Source organism: Netta rufina (assembly GCF_964035555.1).
Source record: "Netta rufina genome assembly, chromosome: 17".
NCBI lineage: Eukaryota > Metazoa > Chordata > Aves > Anseriformes > Anatidae > Netta > Netta rufina.
The window spans coordinates 12,012,729-12,032,201 of NC_140141.1; the positions used below are offsets into that span (position 1 = coordinate 12,012,729).

Below are 19,473 nucleotides of genomic sequence, written 5' to 3' on the forward strand. Positions count from 1 at the left end.
ACATGCACGTGGGGATAAAACACACCCCAGCTAAAGCTGCTTGCTTTCCCAGGTTGGTTTCCTCTCTTCCTTTTAAGCTGTAATTTGAAATCCACCCCCCGGGGAGCGTGCAACCATATACCTGGTAGCTTCATTCCCTGCTGCGGTGTCAACTTGATGGTTGGAGCTTCGCCTTCTTAAATGTCAGCAATTAGGTGCTAGAAGTTCCCCTCTTCCTGCTGGAGGAGCTTGGACGAGGCCCCTGAGAACCATTTGCCGTAGGAAGCGGCAGTTGCCAAGATCCTCTGCTGCTCTGGAGTCTGCGTGATCTCTTCACCCTCGGGGTGGATGGAATAACCCTGGCCCTGCCACTTCAGCCCCTTCCCTGGCCGGAGAGCAAAGCCTGGCCCTGCTTGCGATGCAGGGATCAGCCTCTGCTGCTATCCCCTGTGCCAGCAGGGCTCCTCCTTCCCCGTCGGAGGGAACTCGAGCACTGATGTTTCTCCTAACATCGTGCAAATCCTTCTGTGGCTTCATCCACGAGGAACAGGCAAGTGGTTCATGTTACATCTGCAGGAGGCTGCCTACGAATGAAGAAGAAAACTGGATTTTCTTGGCATGAGATTCAACTTTGAGCACCTTGAGCACAAAACCAGCGAGGGGCTGTGAGCCACACAGAGTTTTGGTTTTACTTGAGCTAACTGGAAAACTCTTCGCTCCTGGTGCTGGTGCGCCTTGGAGGCCTGCAGGCACTGCGGTTCTTGCTGCTGCTGGCTGCGTGTTGGCTTTGTGACGATTGTCAACCCACGTGGCAGCGATTGCAGCCCGTTGTTTACAAGTATCATCGCAATAAGAGATGCTCTCTGTGGGTCTGTATCTTCCCTGGTAATGCAGCAGCTCCCAGCCCGCAAGTGGGGAACGGGCTCTCCGTCAGGCTGCTCCTCCAAACGTCTGCTTCAGACTAAAGCCCTGCGTGGCCTTTGGAGCAAATTGTGTTGAACTCCTAAGCTCTTAAATTATTTTTTAAGCTCTTAAATTATTTTTGGGTCTGGAGTTAATTTGGAGTGTGAAAAACGGGTATCACAGCACTGTCCCCGGGACAGGGAGGCGATGATGTTCTTCCCAGGGCATGCCTGCAGCTCGTGCACCTCGTGGCGAGCGGTGTGCCTCCGTGCTGGTGGGGTGCACGGGGTGTTCCTGGCCCTGTGCTGCCATCCAGCCCCTCCTCTTGAGTTTTGTGGGTGCTCAGGGTACTCACAGCAGTTAGATTTAGAGATGAATGTTGAATTGGAGAACGAATAAAACAAATCCAAAGAGGATCATGCTAATTTCAAGCTAGTGTCTGTAGCATTTCACCCTTTCTCCTGTCAGTGATGCCTCTCAGTATGAATTTGCTGTGACAGACCTTGCGTGATTTTTGTCCTGATCTGGTCTGTTGTGCGCTGGAGACGATAGTTTTGTAAGTGTAATTTTGGATGGTGAGGGAAGTGATCTGATAAATAACCCCTCGGATCTTTAGGGTAATATTTCTGGGTATTTTTAGTTGAAAAAGAAGCACGTGGCAACGACGCAGGCGGCTGCTGCGTCGACTGGCATTAACAATGATAAATCTATTGTGTGTCTTTGGTCATTTTTTGTGCTTTTTTTAACTCCTGAGCTCCTTTGGGTTTCTTTACCTTCAGGTAGAACAACAAGGGCATAAAACCCAAGACCCATGAGCTGGGAAATTCTTCTGTCCCGGGAGGTGTGAGCAGTGGTGTTGTGCTGTACCGGAGGGAGTTGGGGCGATTTCAGCTTCTGCTGCTTAAAGCTGTGATTTCCCTTCCTGCCAAGGGTTTTTGCTTTGCTCCTGTTGCTCTCCCAGGCAGGCCCTGGTGGCTGTCAGGATTCAGGCAGCATTTTTAGAGGTGGCTGGGGAGGAGTCAGGCCGTCCTGGTGCTTTTTCCTTGGTGTCTGTGCCACGCTGGTGTCTCTCAGGCTGTCCCCGTCCTTCCTGTCCCTCCGCATACCTGGGGAGTTGCTCCTGGTTTTGGAAAGCAGCTGGGAGAGGGCTCTAGAGCCGTGCCTGTGGCAAGGCTCGGGGACACGGCCGGACAAGATGACTTAACCCGTGGTTTTATTTGAAAGTAATCTCTTCATTTCCATGTTTCCAGGCTTCTTTCAAGCAGCGCTTTAAAAGGTGCGTGTCAGCCTGTCTCGGAGCAAGCACTGAGCTGGGGCAGGAGGGCTATTTTGAAGGGGAGGAAAGCCGCTGAAATTAAAGACACTTGAGAAGACACAGCCATCACAGCTGCCAGAGGAAATTCTCCTCCTGCCAGACAGCACATTAGCAGCAGTCTCCTGCTATCCTGGGCACAGTCCCGCGGTCAGGCACTTAGTGCATTTCGAAGATGGGCTGTCAAGGCCGGAGCTGTCTATGGCTTGCAATTACTGACCTTTGAGGTAATGTGTCCTTAATAGAAGGATGTGAGTACATGAGAGAAAGAATTATCGTCATCAGAACCATCTCCTCACCTCTTTGGAGGAGGACAGTTCTGTTAAAGGACCTGTGCTCCAGCGGAGCTGTTTCTGCTCCTCCTGGAAGAACAGCAGCATGGGGAGGAGAGGGACCCCAAATGACCACGGAGCTCTGTTACTGGCTTGTTAATTCATTTTTTTTTTCTTTGTTGATAGTTTTGGGCTAGGGCTTGTGTATGAAGCCCTAGACGGGGTCTTCAGGGTAATGTACAGCTTGTCTGGGCTTGGGGATCCCCAGCTGGCAGCGCATCTCAGGGAGGGGAAGGCTGTTTGGGTGAATCAACGTGGGCATTGCGGAGAGACGTCTGGGACTGCAGCTACAGGGATGAATAATAACAGATCTTGTCATGTTTGGGCAGAGTCTGCCTCTTCTTTGCTGATTGTCTCCTTGGGAAAAGGGACCTACAGGCGAAGAACACGAGGCCTTTGCGCTCGGTTGGTTTTCTCCAGGGGTGGCAAATGCTTTGCGATACGTTGCTCTGTGCTTTATCGGAGGATCTGAAGGCCCTCTGCAAACCTGTAATTAGGCACCTTTGTGCCTGCCGCCCTTGTGGCAAGATCCTTCCTACCCTTCCTCTGCCAGAGCAGGGATAAGGGATCAGAAGGATGTCAGCTGGAGCCTGCAGGAAGCCCGGGGAGTTCAGCAAGCCACGAGGTCTCGGTGACTGATACAGCTAAGTGACTCGCACGGGTGCAGTGACCTGAGCAGGGCTCCGCACATTTCATGCACAGTTGCTTTAAAGGGATGCTGATCATTTTCAGCATGACCTGCTAATTATTAGAGCAGATGAAAGACTTTTTTTTTTTTTCCAGTCCCCCTCCCACTGCATGTTCTCTTTTCCCTCCTCCTTTCCCAAGTCTTTATCCGAGCTAATCAACATGATACAAACAGTCTAAAAAGCGGTATTGTTACTACAGCTATTAACTGGGAAGGAGACAGCAGGCATCTGGAGCCTCTCAGGAAGGACTTGCCGGGTATAACACATTATTTTTAACAGCCGAAGTGAGAGCTGGAGAGTCAGACCAGAAAAGGCTTAACATCCTTTCCTTTGAGATCCTGCTGCTCAGTGAACTGTATCCTATGATGGAGATTTTTCAGAGCCAAGTATGGAATTTCAGTAGTGATGAGGCTTTCCAGAGATCTGATACATCCCTGATTAAAAATAAATATCTATATCTGTATCTTTTGCTGGGGAGTGTTCAGATGGTGAAGACGTGTGGCTGGGTCCTGCAAGGAGAATCTTCCCATCCCGTGGGACAATTTAATGTCCATAGGGTGCCCCTAGGCAGCAGAAGGCAGGACTTGGGAAGGGAAATGTTAACGTGGTGCTGTCGAGCTGGAGGCATTGTTTTTTCTCCCATATTTTAAGATTTTCTTCTCTAGAGCCATGGGATAGGTTTTCCAGAGTCCTCTGCTCTTGTTAAATCCATACCTAATAGTTGTGCTGCTGGGGTAACGGAGGCTTTTGGGCTAAGGTAGAGGATGAAGTTGTCTCCGGGATTTCAGCTGTGGTGATATCTTGGAAGGAAGCAGAGCAAATGGACACGGTGTTTAAAGACTGTGTCCTGAATTGCTTTCATTTGGTTTGTATTTTGTAAGCCATTGGCTGGGGTTTCTGTCCTTTCAGAAATCAGCAGCTTCTTATGAAATATGGAGCTGTTTAAAAACAGACAGCAGCTGCTCCATCCCTGCGTCAGCAAGGACTCAGCAGAAGGAAAGGGGAATGGTAGACGGTTGTTTAGCTGTGATATTCCTCCCTTCATTGCTGTTGTCATATTGTGTTAACAGAAGGTCTGATCAAATGTACACCAGGAAAGTAAGCCTTAATGTTTCTTTGTTCTCCTGGAATGGTGCTGGGAGGGAAGGGGGGAATGTTTGAATGAGACTTTTATTTATGTGGTTCAGAGAGCTCGGTGTTGCCTGTGTCGGTGGGTATGTTTTTCTGCTCTTGTTTCTTAGGCTATTCTCGGTATTTTTAGCTGGGAAAAGTCTTTATTTGTTTTCTTTGTAGAAAACCTCCGCTGTGTGACATAAAAACCTCTTGGGGGGTAAATATTTGGTGGAGAGAGTATGCTCCGTTCGAACCAGCTTCCTAACTTGTTTTAAACTCTTTTTGAAAATCTCAGCCAGATTATTAAAAAAAAAAAAAAGAAAAAAGAAAATGAAAAATGAGGAACATCGTTGCACAAGAACTGGAAGGAACCCAAAGAGTTTGCTTACTGTTAAAATTGCGACATGACTGAAAACATTTGGTAAAGAAAAATTAATTGCCTGGTGTATTTGTGGTTTCCTGTTGAATCTCAATTTCTAGAGGAGGTTGAAAAACCCATGGATGTTTCCTGAGATTACTCGATAGCATTATACCTTGTGTGCATGATCGGAGACCTTCAGCAAAGTGTGCCAGATGTCCACGGCTTGATGCAGAGGCTCTCGTCCATCCTGAGCGTGGCTCTTTGCTCCTTTTTAGTAGGGTGAGCAGAGGTGAGGGTCCAGTTCTGCTTCACTGAGTGAGCTCTGAACCTGGATGAGACCTTTGGGGCCATCCTACCTGTCCTCGAGTTAGTGTCGGGCAGGGTTTCTGAGCAGTTCCTTACACCTTCATCAGTCTGATCACGATCTTGTACGACTTTATTCCGATCCAAAAGCTGCCCAAAGAAGGATGCTCGTGTGGTCGTCAGCCCCAAGATGTGCCCTTTAATGGGCTCTAAAGCCACAGACAGGGCTGTTTTTTAAGGGAGGAGAGGATCAAGCAGTCATGCAGCAGAGAAAGGGCTCGAACGTGGTTCATGATCTGCTCTGGTCCATCTTGGAAGCATTAAGGTTGGAACAGGCCTTCATCGCTCTTGGATAACGACCCCGTGCCTGTTGGGTTGCAGAGTGAGAGCTTGAGAGAATCGGATGGGAGAAATACCAGGGCTGCTTGGGGTCCCTTTCAGGTGCTCAGGGACAGAAGAAAGCTGACCTGGCACCATCCTGGGAGCTGTGGGTTAAAAGCAGAGCTTGTCAGTGCAGCAGTGCTTGCAGGCACCCCGGGGTGGCCGTGCCGCTTTGTAGGGCGCCTTGTGGACCCCATGGGTGCTGTGGGGCCCCTTTGGGGTGGGCTCAGCGGGGCACACGGACTTCTGGGGATCCCAGAGCCTGGGATACATCTGAGGGCAGCCGGGTGAAGCCCTGGGCTCGAGCCATCGTGGCGGGGGCAGGCCAGGCGACCGCAGCTCCCCTCTGGCCCGCGGTGCGCGCGCCTTGGCTGGATCACGCAGGAGGTGGCTGTGTGTAACGGGTGGCGTCACCTGGCCTAGGGTTGTGAAATCCCCGAGGCTCCTCTGGGTATTCCTGCGGGAAGGGCAGAGTTAGCCCTCGGGGGGATTTGTGTGTGGGAACAGTTAATTTGGGAAACGCCAGGGCCGGCTCTCTGAAGGCGAGGGCAGGGGCTGCGGGGGGAGCGTGGTTGGCGCGTCGACTGGAGACGGGCTGAAACTCATAAAGGAAAAACGTATGTAGGAGTACAGAGCTGGGGACGAGTGTGGTCAAGCTTTAATTTGAGATCGAAATGGGCTTCAGCGCAGCTACACCGCTCTCGGGGAGCCAAAGGCAGCTTTTGGGCTGGATGTTGGGCCCCACAATAGCAGGCAGCTTGAGAACATGCACAGTTGCTTAATATCTGCTTCTAGCTTCGCTGGAGCACTGTAAAGTGTTTTTTTGGTGTCGTTTGAAATAATGAAAAACGTATTGAAAAAGTAATGCTCATCCAACCCTTCAGCTTTCTGAAAGTTTCCCCCCCCCAGCGCGCGACGTGCTTGCTCGCGGGATGGTGGGAGTTAAATTTTCCTCTTGACTCAACTGTGGAAACTGTCTTCATTTATCATTTCCCGGTTTAGCTCCTGCATTGAAATTATAGCAAGGCTGGAGTTTATTTTTGTCTTGTGTACATTTATCTCCTGTGTATCCTTGTATCTATTATTAGCATCCTGCTCTATTGCTAAATGGATTGGCCGAGCTCTTGGGGACAAAATATCGAAGCAGATGACTCGGCTGCAATATCCCTCGGCCGCTGCTTTTGCAGTATTCATAGTGACTGGGTTTGCCCAGCATTTGTCAGAGCGTTCTTATTTTAAACCCTGAGGATGCAGTGGGCAGAGGCGGCAGATAGGAGATCTGAAATGGCATCTCGGTGTGCGAGGGGAAGGAGGGGGGCGTGGAGGGGAAGCTCTGGCTGAACACAAACAGAAAGCAGCCGTGCAGTCCGGAGGCATCGCAATTGCGTGGCCAGGCTTCAGCCCTGTCCTCGGTTTGCTTTTCTTTTTTTTTCTTGAGGGGATATTTCCACCTCGGACTGCAAATAAGGGGATGCCGAATCCTCGGAGAGAGGACCGGTGTGGTGGTTGGTAGGCTCAGGGCTTACTATTTCCTGAATTAAGAGAGAAGTTGGAAAAATTTTAAAGATTTCAGCCTTGTTTTAAAACCCGTGTGAAGCCACTGCTGCTGGTCGGTGGCTGGACGTGGGTCCTCAAATCTGTACCTAGCTTCATGGCTTGCACAAGAGGGATTTTCGTACTTCCTCTGATCTCGCTTGCCTCCTGTTTCCACATCCAGCCCGAGCGAGTTGTTTTTTTTGGGTTGCTCTGGGATTTGATGTGTTTTGTAACCGGCTATCAAGTATCTCCTCCGTGTTCTCGCTTTGCTTGCAGAGCTTGGGGTTTGTTCAAGCGGCCTCCTGCATTTGCCCTGCCTCTGTCCCACGTTTTAGGAAGATGCGCGGGGTCCCGCGTACCGGAGCGGCGTGCCTGGGGGGGGAATAGTTCTTCACGCTGTGTTAGTTTTTTGAATAGCCTGGGCAGTGCCTTTGGCAAGGGTACAATCCAGAGCTCCCTGAAACAATTGTGAAGCCTTATTGTTGTAGCACAGCTCTGGATCGTGTTCTTGATGTTGTTTTTCTTCCCTTCTAATTTGTTGCTCTAAAAAGCATGATGAAACGCTTCCCCTGCTCCCCTCTTTTTTTTTTTTTTTTTTTTAAATTTTTTTTTTCCCTTTTTCCTTTTAAGCTGCCTTCCTACGCATGTGGATTTTCTCCTTCCGTGGCTCTTTGCCATGTGCCAGTTCGGGCTGTGTGTCAGCTCGGTTCTGCTCCGCTGGCGCGGGCTCACTGAGCGCACGGGCTGCGCTCTGCTGCCGCGTCTCCCGATCCGCTTAGGGGAAGGCTGCCTGGGAATGCCAGCTCTTGCATCGGTGCCTGAATGAGTCGTCTTTTTCCATCTCCTCCCTTCTTTGTGTTCCTCTTCCAGCATCCTTCGGTTCCTATGGACGTGCCACGTGTTTCCCCGGTCTGCCTGTGCGAGCAGCGTTGCCTGACGTCAGAGCGGGTTCCTGACGACGCTCTTGGCCCACGCCGAGCTTTTTTTCCCCTGCAGGCTCCACTTGTAGGGGCAGGCAGGCCTGGTGTGCATCTCGCCTGGGGCTGGCTGTGCTTTTGAAGGCTTTGGCTTCCCGAGCCTTGGCTGTGTGGCTGCGCCTCTGGGCCAGGGGCAGGAGCTCGGTGGCTCGGTCAGCGCGGGGCTGGGTTGCCCGAGCGGTTTGGTGCTGTGGCCACAGCTGCTTGGCAGGATGGGGAGAGTTGATCAAACAAAGCTGCTTCCACTAATTGTCAGGCTTTTGTATTTGTGTTTTTTGTGACTTTTTTTTTTTTTTTGAGTTTTATGAACTTTAAGGCATGCATGACTGAGCGGTTTAATTAGCTGTGGGAACTGCTCGAGATAACTCGCCGGGATTTTCTGCAAACCTCGCTGCCCTTCTCGTGTTCTCAGCGGAGTGGTGGTGAGCGAGGAGGCAGCAGTGGCCGCGAGCACAGCGCCGATGAGATGCTATCACCGGGACAGCGACGGAAGCGACTGCAGCTCGCTGGTGTGTAGGCTGGATGGGAATGGTCCCCAGGCTCATGGTGGGGACAGGGTGCTCTGGGGACACCCAGCTGGAGCCCTGCGCCTTGTGGAGGTGCCCCTTTCACCCAGGTCACCTTCTTGCATGCCTTTGTCTTGGGGAGGAGGCCACAAGCATCCTTCTCCTTCCTGAACTGCACTTGAACGTTAATCTTGAGGTCTCCTGCGCTTCCACCCGTCACCCCAAAACATCTCTGGGGTTGTGGAGGTGCCAACAGGAGGAATACCAGCAGTGTTGTTAGAGCTTCATGGAAACATGGGGGCTCATCAGCAGCCCCGTGGCCTCCTAGCACATGGTCAGAGGTGATAGTGCTGGACACCAGCCTTGAATTCCTGCTCCCCGTGCAGTGCGTGGAGGCCGCGCTGACTTGCAGAGGCCTGGCATTCAGCCCAGGGTGTTCTCCACATCCCATCAGGAAAGGCATCGTGTCCGGACCCCTTACTGTAGCTGGAAGTCTATTCTCCAGACCTCGGGCACTACCTGAGTGGTGGTAGCACGACTCTACACCACTGCGTGCGGCTCCTCTCCGGAGGGAGCAGGGGAAATAAAGGCCGACCGTGCAGTGCTGGTGGTTACAACAACAAGAGTCTGGCTTGTGGTTGCACAGCGTTATTAGCAGCGACCAAAATGGTCTTTCTGATGTATTTCATCTTGTGCTCATGGTGATTTTCTGTGGTCGAATCTGCTTGCTTCATGTTTTGTCCCGAAGCACGAAGGGATCGTGGTTGGAGCTGGCTTCCATGCTACGGGGCCTGCTTTGTCCTGACACCCGGAGCTGGATGGGTTCTGGGCTTGCAGCCTGTCTAGAAGCTGTACGTGATCAAGTGTTTTCAATTAGTTTTGAATTGTTAAGGGTCATGGATATTATGGCAGAAGGTTCGGTTATAAAAAAAAAAAAAAAAAGCATCCTGTAAAAGGTGCCGTTGGTTATTTCCCTTAAATCCTTAGATTTGGGGTTTGAGAGGAAAAATCATTAAATGATGTCTTAAAGCTGAATAAAGAAGTCAGTATTGAATGTTTTAATGTCTTACAGATGCTGTGGGGTTGCAGGATTTTATTTTAAATTTAACAATGGGAGTTGGAGCGGCTCCAGCGCTGTAAAGAATAGCCGCTTTAATTAAGGGGCGAAGCTGGAAGAGCGTGCGTGGTGCGATGCCATTTTAAAGTTTAAGCGGGGCTTTGTAGTTGCGACTTGTTATTCCCCATTTTGGATCGCACATCCGAGTGTCTGGGGTTGTTGTGGGGATGTTCCCTGCCCGGAGAAGGAAGGCTGGTCTGGGGCAGGGCAGCGGGGTTTCTCCAGAGCTGCTCTGACCTCATTTTCTTCTCTTTCCTGTGGCCTCCGAAGCCTGCTTTGAAGGTCCTGCGTCTTTGTGGGCACGTGCATGTGATGCCTCAGAGCTGGGAGAAAACATCACCTTTTTTTTCTTTTTTTTTTTTTTCCCAAAAAGCTTGTATTTTTATTATTATTTTATTTTCAGACTTGGGGGGGAGAGTATTTTGTGGCCACATTTCCTTAAACGCCATCTTGGTGACGGCGAGTGTTGGAGCAGGTTGGGGACGTGGGGCGGGGATCGAACGCCGCCTGTTCAGGAAGATATCCCGAGACCCACTGAGATTTCACCCCGGGAGCCAAGTCTGAAATTCAGCCAAATGTCTGCGGTGTTGGGGCAGGCAGGGCCGGATCCCGCCCTGAAGCAGCTCTCCGGGTTTCAGTTCTCTGTGGTTTGCTCGCCTCTTACTTACCGGGGTGGAACCCAGAAAATTGGTCATTTTAAAAAAAAACACAAAACAAAACCAAAAACTGCACTTCTCGCCTAGAAAACATAAGTGTTCCAGACGTGTATGTGACAAAGCAGCGTGAGGAGAGGTGACGGCCAAGTCTGGGCTTTGATTAACCCCGAGCTCCCAGGACCGCGGCTCCTGCCCCGTGCGTGGCTTCGCCTGGCGCCGCAGTAGCACAACGTGTGTTCAATTATCCGAGGCAACAACTGCTGCTCGTGGCCATCTCGGAGGTTTCGCTGCAAGAACGAGCATCTGCCAGGGTTTGCCACATCCTGGTTTGTGCTAAGAGGTGGAAGACAATTGTTTGAGTGTTTATTTTTTTTTTTTCCTTCCCCCAGATAGTTTCTGTGAGAATTCAGCGCTACAAATTGAGCTCCAGCTTGATGCATCCCGAGGAGTAATTCCCGCTCCGGTGAGAATTGCTGCTCTGTGGTGCGAGGAGATGCAGCCTTGTAGCAGGGGCTGAGCCTGCGAGGCCAGGTACCAGGAAACCTTGATGGCCTGCGTGTAGTGCGTCCTCGTGTGTTTATCCCCATAAAATAATTAATTGAGCTGGAGCTCCAAGCAGCATTATCACCTCTGCGCATTAAAAAATCACAATCGTGCTCTCCAATTTAATGAGATTTAGAAAGAAATGGGTCTTTTCTGCTCGCCTCCTACTCTCTGAGTGCGAAAGGCTCCCCTGGGTCACGCATTCAAGCCTTTCCTCCTAAGCGCTCTCGGGGCTGGCCCCGCAGAATCACCAGAATTGGGGCCTTTGGGTTTCCCAGGGCTGCTGCCAGGCTTGGAGCCGGGTCGTGAATGCTGGCAGCGCTATTTCGAGTGCTCACCAGTCAGCTAACTGTGTTTTTGCGGTGGCCTTGGCTCTGCTTTTTTTTTTTTTTTTTTTAATTTTTTTCTCTTTAATTTCTATTGTTTCCCTTGCTTATTTGCTAACTTGCAAAACTCGGCAGATTGCAGGGGATCTCCCAGCCCTTGGGGTTGAGCGTTCCTTGGAGCTGTGGCAATCCAACTTGGAGGTGGACGTGGGGCTGTGGGATTGTCCCGGGCAGCTTGGTGTGCTGTGGGAGGCCCTACACCACCTTCGTGGGCTTGGGAGCTGCCGCGTGTCCGTCAGCCTCTGCTCGTGGTGGAATTGGATGGCATCCAGTCACTAAACCCCTGAATTTCAACAGTGTGAAGCGTGCCATTGACTTGGATGGTGCCTTGAGTGTTGTCTCCTCCTCCCTTCGAGGCTTGTGTCTGGCTCGGGCTGGTGTGTTCGTGCTTTTCCCTCGCCCTGCTGTAGGACGTGCCCAAACCACGTGGGGACAGGGGGTGCCCGGCGTGCGGCCGGCTCTCCAGGGCTCACTGCAGCTCTGCAGATCCAGGAGGGCAGGTGAGGTCTCCCAGGACGTGCTAAGAAGGCCTTGGGAAGCTGCTGGCTTGCTGCTGCTCCAGCGGTCGTGTCCAGAAGCCCCACAAACCCCATCCCTACTCACACGAGACAGCAAGGGCGGCGTAACGCGCACCTGAGCATCACCTCGCTGCCTGGCTGCTTTCTCTCGAGCGAGGCAAACCCCAGAGGAGCACCTCGCACAGCCTGCTGGAGTCACTACCCAAACACCACATGCAGCCCGTGGCGGTCCCCACAAGCTGCTGCAGGCCCTCCTGGCTGGGATTTTGGCACGGGATGAGGAGAAGCCACCGAGGGCCTCGCCTGGGGTACGAGGGCAGTGGGAGCAGCCCCTCGCCAACCATCCCCGACCCCGGGACTGGCTGTCAGGAAACAGTTAAAGAGGAGAGAGGTTGTCGAGTTGGGTTAGCCATAAGATAGCTCATATTTTAGAGGGTTTCAGAGCTAAGCTATAAAAAGGCCTCGCAGTATTTCAACTCACCCATTGTCTGCTGGAAGCCAGCCAGCGTTGCCATGGCTACGAGGAATTATTACTTGCTGCCAGAGCTGGAGGAAAAGCTCATACTTTTGGCTTCAAAACAGGAGGGGTGGACTTATGTAATCCACTGTGTTTATAGGCTGAGACTGGCAGGAGCATTGAGAAATAATTACAGGCTTTCCATTTCATTTCCAGCTCAGTTTTAAGGCTGTGTGGCCTCTCTTATTTATTTATTTCCGAGCGGCGACGCTGGCTGCTGACGATACGGGAGGTTGTGGAGGTGACGCGGGGATGCCGCTAGGTGAGTGCCCCCACCCCGGGGCTGGCCGGGCTGCTTTTGTTTTGGTGGCGTTTTGTCTGGCTTGCTGAAGCAGGCCGGGGCAGAAAGAAGTTGCTGTGAGAAGCTGGGACTTGGCCCTGCGACACGGGAGCAGCCGGCGGCGCTGGAGGCTGGGAACGCGCTCCTGCGGCTGCCCGGAGGTGGCCGGCCTCTGGCTGGAGGAGAGGAGCTGCGAGGGGCTCGCGAGCCTCTGCTGCTCTCAGACGTGGCCGTGTCCCTCAGCCCGTGCTGGCTTGCAGCATGTTTTTTTTGGGGGAGGAGGGGAAGGTAGTGAGCAAGCAGAATGGGGAGAAAAAGTTTGTGTTTTCCTTTTTTTTTTCCTCTTTTTTTTTTCCCCCCCGAGTGTCTTGGTCTTACACATTGCTGTGCCGGCTGGAGACGGATTTGTCGCTGTGATCAAAGCAGTTGTGCTGATGTTTCGTGCTTTTGAGAGGTGAATTGCGAAGTTAGCCTGTAATTAATGTGGGTTTGTTCGTCCCTGGAACAGTCAGCAGACGACGCTGTAATTTGGGTTTGCCTGAAAAGCAGCACGCGGTGTGTTTTGACTTCGGTCAGGCCAGTGGGAGTTTGCAGCTGCTGTTTTTGTGCTGGCTGTTGCAGAAAGGGAATTATTGCCGGTAAACTCTGCCCGCAAAACTTGGAGCTTGGACGGCTTTGCTGGTTCCAAGGGTCGTGGCACCGCAGTCCCCGGGGAGGATGTCGGTGGCGCGCTGGGAATCCCGTGCCCAGCGGGACGGGGGCTTGGGGGCATTGGGGGGAGCTGCTCCTCGCTGCCTCCTGCTCCCCTCTCCTTCAGTGAACGAGAAGAACAAACTGTGACTTCTTAAACCTCGCTGGGGCTGGGTGTAAAACTGGAGTGGATGAAGCCCATGTGTGGAGGGGGCATGAAGAAAAACACTTTGATGTGCCCCAGACTTGCTGTAGTGGTTAAAACCCAGGTGAAAGCTTCGGTGTGCTGGGACTTTGGTGATTTCCCTCATTGCCTGGTGACCTGCTGGGGAGTTATGTTCTCGGTGATGCTGGTTGGGCTGACTTTGTCATCGTGGTGTGGGGTGTGAAGAGGAAATATCTGAACGGCTGTGACAGTCCCCTCTGGAAAACACAGCCGGCTCTGGCCAGCGTGCCGAACTTGAGGAAAAAAAACGCTGTTTGGGTACAATTACAGTCCCACGTGAACGTGTTTGGGCCCTGACTTGAAACACAGAGCAGGCATGGAACCGATTGCTGTACGTGAGGGGCTGTCAGAGGCACACTGCAGAAATAAATGGCTTTTCCCAGTGCTTGCTGTGGTTGCTGCGTGTGTGCGGCAGTTCCAGGCAAAAACTTCAGAGACGGGGGGAGAGCTTCAGGTCGGGAAATGCTCCTCGAAACAGCAGGCTCGACTCGTGTTATTGGCGACACACGGGTGTGTTATACAAAATAATTCAATAATTTAATGATCCATAATACTCCTCTAGCTCCTACCACAGATGCTGTTGGACTCGAGTTGGATTTGTTACTGCGAGGTTGGCTTTTTTTTTTTGTTTTTTTTTTTTTTCTTCCTCTGGGATTCGTGCCAGGACGAACTGTATGTTCTGTTCTTAACAGTTATGAGTAATGTATGTGTGAATCTATAACATAAGTAATACGAGTGCATAAAATGTGTGAGTATGCAGGATTCATGCGTCCCGTGTCTGCGGCGCGCGGCGCACATGCCATGTGTGTGTTCGGGGAGGCTGCACGGCGTGTGGGGCAGAGCCCAGGGCATGCCCTGCACCCGCTGCTCACCGCAGAGCCATGGCTGACGGCCTGCTCCCGGGTACCTGAACCCCAAATGCAGTCGCCAGCCGCGGTCTGTGTGTATGATGGCCCTTTTGGAGTGGTTACGTGGTGGAGAGGGCTGGAAGTCCCTTCCCGTGCTTGCAGGGGAAGTAAATCTGCCTGGCCCGGACAGCAGAGATGCTTGTGCCGCAGCATCATGCCCTCCTGAGCTGTTTGCAGAGCCAGGGTGTCCCCAGAGCCATGCGTTGGGGTACCCGTGGGTCTCGTGGGGCTGTGGGGCACCCTTCTGGAGCTGCAGTGGGTCTGCGTGAGCGGCGCGCTCCGAGGCTCGTTCTAATGGGATTTTTTTTTCCCTTCTTTTTTTAGACTAATAAAATGGACTTTCTCTCATAAATTATTATTATTTTTTTTTTTTCGTAATGTGAAAAATGAGAAGGTGGCAAGTCGCCAATTCCCCCGCCTCCCTCTTCCCAGCTCGGATGAGGTCATTGCCTCTCCAAGTTTGTACCACGCATTGTGAGACACGGCTGGAGAAGCAAGAAGTCAACAAACGCCTCTCGGAGCGGCTGCCAGCCCCGGAGCGCTAGCAGAGCTGTAAGCGAGGGTGCTGGGGGGGCCCGAAGACCCTGTGGGACACAAATTTGGGTACGAGGGGACCTCTCCATGGCCTGGCCGCTGGTGCTGTGCTGGGGCGAGATGGGAGCTGGGTGCGGGTCCGCTCGGTGCGAGGACCCCACACGTGTGAGGGGCTCGGCGTGTGCTTAGGTGGAAGGCGATGGGCGGCCGGCCTGGCACTGCTGGGCTGAGCTTGCTTTTGTGCTGCCTGACTTTTTCCTTGGGAATTTCCTCGGCGCTGTTTTTGAAACCGGGGTTGTGGGAGTTCACGACCCAGCGGAGGATCTCTCCGAGACCTTTGTGTCCCCGGCTGAGCGGTGGCGGCGTGGAGAAGTTGTTTATTTTCTTGAACACCACGCGGAGCTGCTCGCGAATTCCTGAGCTATTGTTTTCTCCCCGGCTGTCTCCCCCAGCCCTCCCTCCCCTCCCGCTGTCCGGATTCCTCTTCCCTCGGCGGTGGAAGCAGTGTGGGGCTGCCCGGCCTGCGACGTGCTCCCGGGGGCTTCCTGAGGAGATTCAGCCCCGAAGTTGTAGGATTTTGGACCTTCAGCTCGGGTCCTTGGGCTGTGGCACACCTGGTGCGGATGCATTTTAAAATGGGGAGGCTCCTGAATTGCCACGGGTCTGAAACAACAATTTCCTAAGTCCCATAACGAATGAATTACCGAAATGGTGTGAAAGCATGCTTGCTGCCTCGTGCCTTTGCCGTGAGTCTCGTTTTGGCCAGCTTGCTGTGCACTGCAGGGGTGCGTGGCGGTGGGGGTGCTTCGTGCATCTTTGGTTTTGGTCTTGGTGCCCCGTGACGGTGCTGGGAAGCGATGGGCTGAGTCGGTTCTGCCCAGATCCTGGTCTGCTGGCCCTGGGGGGTGTGGGTTGTCAGCACCGGGGTCTGGAAATGAAATCTTTGCTGCATCAGAAAGAGGAATGACGGCAGGTGAGAGAAGGTGAGCAGATGGTCGAAAAGGTGAGCTGGGAAGGTCTGCAGGGAAGGCCTTGGGGGATGCTTCCTTGCACTGACACCAGGATGTTACAGAAGTTTGGTTTTTAAGAGGAAAACCAGTGGGCAGGACCAAAGAAGTGCAGCTGGGAGGTAACAGAGGGGCTTGGGATCCAACGTGCTGCTGTGCTTTTCGGCAGAAACTTGAAGGAGAAAAAAAAAAATTAAAAAATTGCCGTTCCATCGCAGCTTGTCTGTTCTCTGGAAACCATTTAAGCATCCCGTTAATCCATTAACAGCGGCTGCACCTGTGCTGCCGCACCCCAGCACTGTCTTCTGCTCACTTTCTCTTTGTCTTGACGCTTCTGCTTAGCAGCCTCGTTGATTTTTCCTGTCGACACGACACAATCGCTCCTTGTTAGCCTACCTTGCTCTTCCCTCTTTCAAGGAAGGGAAGGAGCAGGGGAACCAGATCTGATAATTCCAGTGAGTAGAACTGTTCCCCTGAGCCCTGTATAAAGAAATAAAAAGGCTCTCCTTCTCTCTGCTTCTCTTTGAGTACAAGCACTTTACCCTCTTGGATTCCCTGCAGGCTCCTCATACTGCTAAAATTGAAACATCAAGATGTCTGAGGCAGCAGGAATTACCATCAGTGTTTTGACACCTGGAGGTACAATTTCTATTAGCTTTTATATAAAAACAACACCAGTTTTGCCAACAGAGTTCTCATTAAATAATGCATGAAGACCCCCGCCTCTGACAGGAGGTATTTTTTCTTTCACTTTCTTGGACTCTTGGATAATGGCTTAATTTTTGTGACCATTGGGGAAAAACACGCATACACTCACCGGCAGAAATATATCTGTGGACTGGCTTATTCCAGGCACAGAGTCAATTATCCTGTTTGCTAATTAGCGTGGAGAGATGGGGGAAAGCAGATTAAGGTTGGTCTGTTCGGAAGGTTTGGTTTCTTTCATTTATTTTTAATTTTTTTTTTTTAGGGAATAGAACATAGGCTTCCTGAGACATTTGATGGTAAACAAGATGTAGGTGTAGCATGGGACAGACCCGAGGAAGAGGCCACGTGTCCTTGAACAAGGATGGGCACAGGGTCATGGGAAACAACAAACGCGGGGCTTGTGCCGTGGTGGAGATGGTGCTTGGCATCGAGCATATGCTCGGCGCCCGCTTTTGGGGGAAATGAAGTGAAACAGAAGGGCACAGCATGTGGATGTGACTGCTAATAGTTAGAATCAAAGTACAGTTTTGACATTTCTAACCTAATAAGTGGTGCTGCCTGCGAGAGCCTGCTTATTTTCCTTTTCACCATGAGATGCTTTGACAGAGGAGTAAAGTCCCATTTTGACATTTCTGTCATTTTAACTAAAGAGAGAGATTACAGTAAATTGGATTAAGTGAAAATCTTCTTCAGATGTTTGTGGTTTGGGCTGATTTATGGATAGATGTCATTTGAACGTCATTCTGCATTTTTTAAGCATCTGCTTGATGGTTGCTCTAATGCTGTTGCTGCAAATAGTCCACGCAGGGGGAGAGCCGAGCGAGGAGCAGCTTCCCGTGACGGATCCGCTGCTGGTGTGTGGCACAGGGACAGCAGGACCCTGTCCTGAGCACGTTCCCAGCTGCTGCCTGCCAGATCCTGTGATGGCTGCTTGCTTTTCCTTGGGATCCTCGTTGTGAAACTCAAGTTACCTTCTGCTGAGAATCATGCCTTGCTTTTTTTTTTTTTTTTAAAAATAATCTTTTCTGAGTACTTTTCCCACCCTTGGAGAGAGATGGTTCAGAGCACGCGAACCTTATCTTGGACTTGGCAAATCCTGGCTCTCCCCTTCCCACCACCAGCGACGACGTCCTTGGTTTACGCTCGTGCAAATCCTTGGTCTCGGCCGCCTTGCTGCGGGGTCCCTGAGTCACACCGCGTGTGTGTCACTTTTCCTGGAACCAAAACATTCATGAGCGTGTGCTGGCTCACTGACACAGCAGTGACGCGTGAAAATACTTTGTCTGCCTGTTGATCTTTCCAAGAGATAGCGTTGGAAGCGCTTCCACTCAATGAATAGCCTGAGACTTCTTAAACACATGTCCTCCGTGGCTTCGTCTATTGAAGTTGTTTAATTTAAGTCATTTAGAAGCTGCTGGGGCCTCTTTGGAAGCCGTGTGCTGTCTTGTGGGTGGTGATGTAGCCAGCCCTGCAATCAAATCTGCCCAGGATGTCACGGATGGAGTAAGTCCACTGCTGCCTGGCGCAGCGATGAGTGGGATGAGGCGACGTCTCTGTGCAAATGGTGCTGGGAAGCCGGGAAGCCCGCAGCTCCAAATTGTGTTGTTTACACACAGAGTTTCTAATTTCCAGCACAGTTTCAGAAAATACTTCTGATCCCACCTCAAAACCACCGGATTTGAGTCCAGGAGGTAGAGGTTTATGGATTTCAGTTGTGGTCTCTGAAAGCTTATTTGCAAGTCGAGTGTTGGTTTGAAGCTTTGTACCTGCCCCGGGAGCTCGTGGGGTGGTTTTCTGCTAGCTTAGCTCCTTGAGCTGCTTCTGCTCAGTGCCAAGCAAGGAGCGAGCGTGTAAAAATTGCCTTTCATCCTCTTCAGGGGCTGGATCTCAAACCGTGCCGGTATCAGCTTTGGCAGTGCTGCGGCAGGAAGCTGCTCTCCACACCTGAGCTGGCGATGCAGCGGGGCGGTGCTGTCAGAAGGCAGAGCACCTCAAATCCCAGCTCCCGATGGTGCACGGGCTGGTGGTGCTTCACTTCTTCCTCCAAACCGAGCCCTGCTGGCTGGCTGTGCCCCTCTGAGCACTGCCTGGTGTTCCTTGGGCTTATTGGTGACAGCAGAGCCGTGGTGCTTTGCTTCCTGCGCCTGTGCTCCCCATCCCAAAACTGCTGGGGGGAGAGGTGCAACAGCAGTGCCATACATCCACAACCACCCCGCGGTACGCGTTGCCCTTGCGCTTCAAAAGAAAAAAGCTCTGATTTGTGCCGTGTGGGTGTTTTCGTGCTCTGCGAGCGGTTCGAAGAACGGTTCTTAAAAATACCTCCTGTATTATTTTCCGTGATACGATTATTTGTGGAAGATCACACTACTGAGGGAAGATAAATTTGTAATCCCGCTTAGCGGCTGATCTTATCCTCCCTGAGTAGCTATTGTTACGTAAGGGACAGTGACCCCACATCCACTTCCTAAAGCAGTGGACGGGAGATGCCTTCCCCTTGTGCCCTTGCACACCGGAGCATCGTTCGGGCTTTGTAGTGGTTTGGAGGCTGGTGGTTTTGCTGCCAAATCCGAGTGCCCCTCCTAGCTCACCTGTGGGTTGGCGTGCCCAAGAGGTGGCTTATTTTTCTGGCAGCGTGGATGCTGAGCCAGGCTGGGCTAAAGAACAGACATCTCTGCATCTTCCACGGCCGGGCACGCTGAGAGGTGCTCACAAAGCGGCGCTGTCGGAGGCTGCACGCCCCAAATCACAGCGAGGAGCAATGGTTTGATCGTGGATCCTCCTGGGGAGGTTATGGGGTGGGAGCTTTGGGGACAGGGCGTGCGTGCTGCTAATCTCTTCGCTGTGGGTGAATCGGTGTTGTCTGTGATGGATCCTCACTGCGACAGGCTCTAAGTGGCAACTCTCAGGGGAAATTAGCCTGCAGCTTTTGACTTTATTAAATATTCTCCAGTGCGATCCCGGAGGACTGCTCCTGAACATCCTGCGGTGCTT

General features: G+C 51.9%; 1 protein-coding gene across 12 annotated transcripts in view; it reads left to right on the forward strand.

Annotated features, from left to right (window-relative positions):
• The window catches only part of NCOR2 (nuclear receptor corepressor 2), a 221,957-nt gene that overhangs the window by 32,027 nt on the left and 170,457 nt on the right, over positions 1-19,473 (forward strand). Inside the window, exon 1 of one of the 12 annotated variants that reach the window (XM_084297108.1) lies at positions 5,972-5,990. The exons of the other annotated variants lie outside the window; for them this stretch is intronic. The gene's annotated coding sequence lies outside the window, so the exon portion shown is untranslated. Of the gene's footprint in view, positions 1-5,971; positions 5,991-19,473 lie in introns of those variants that run through there. 12 annotated transcript variants of the gene reach the window in all.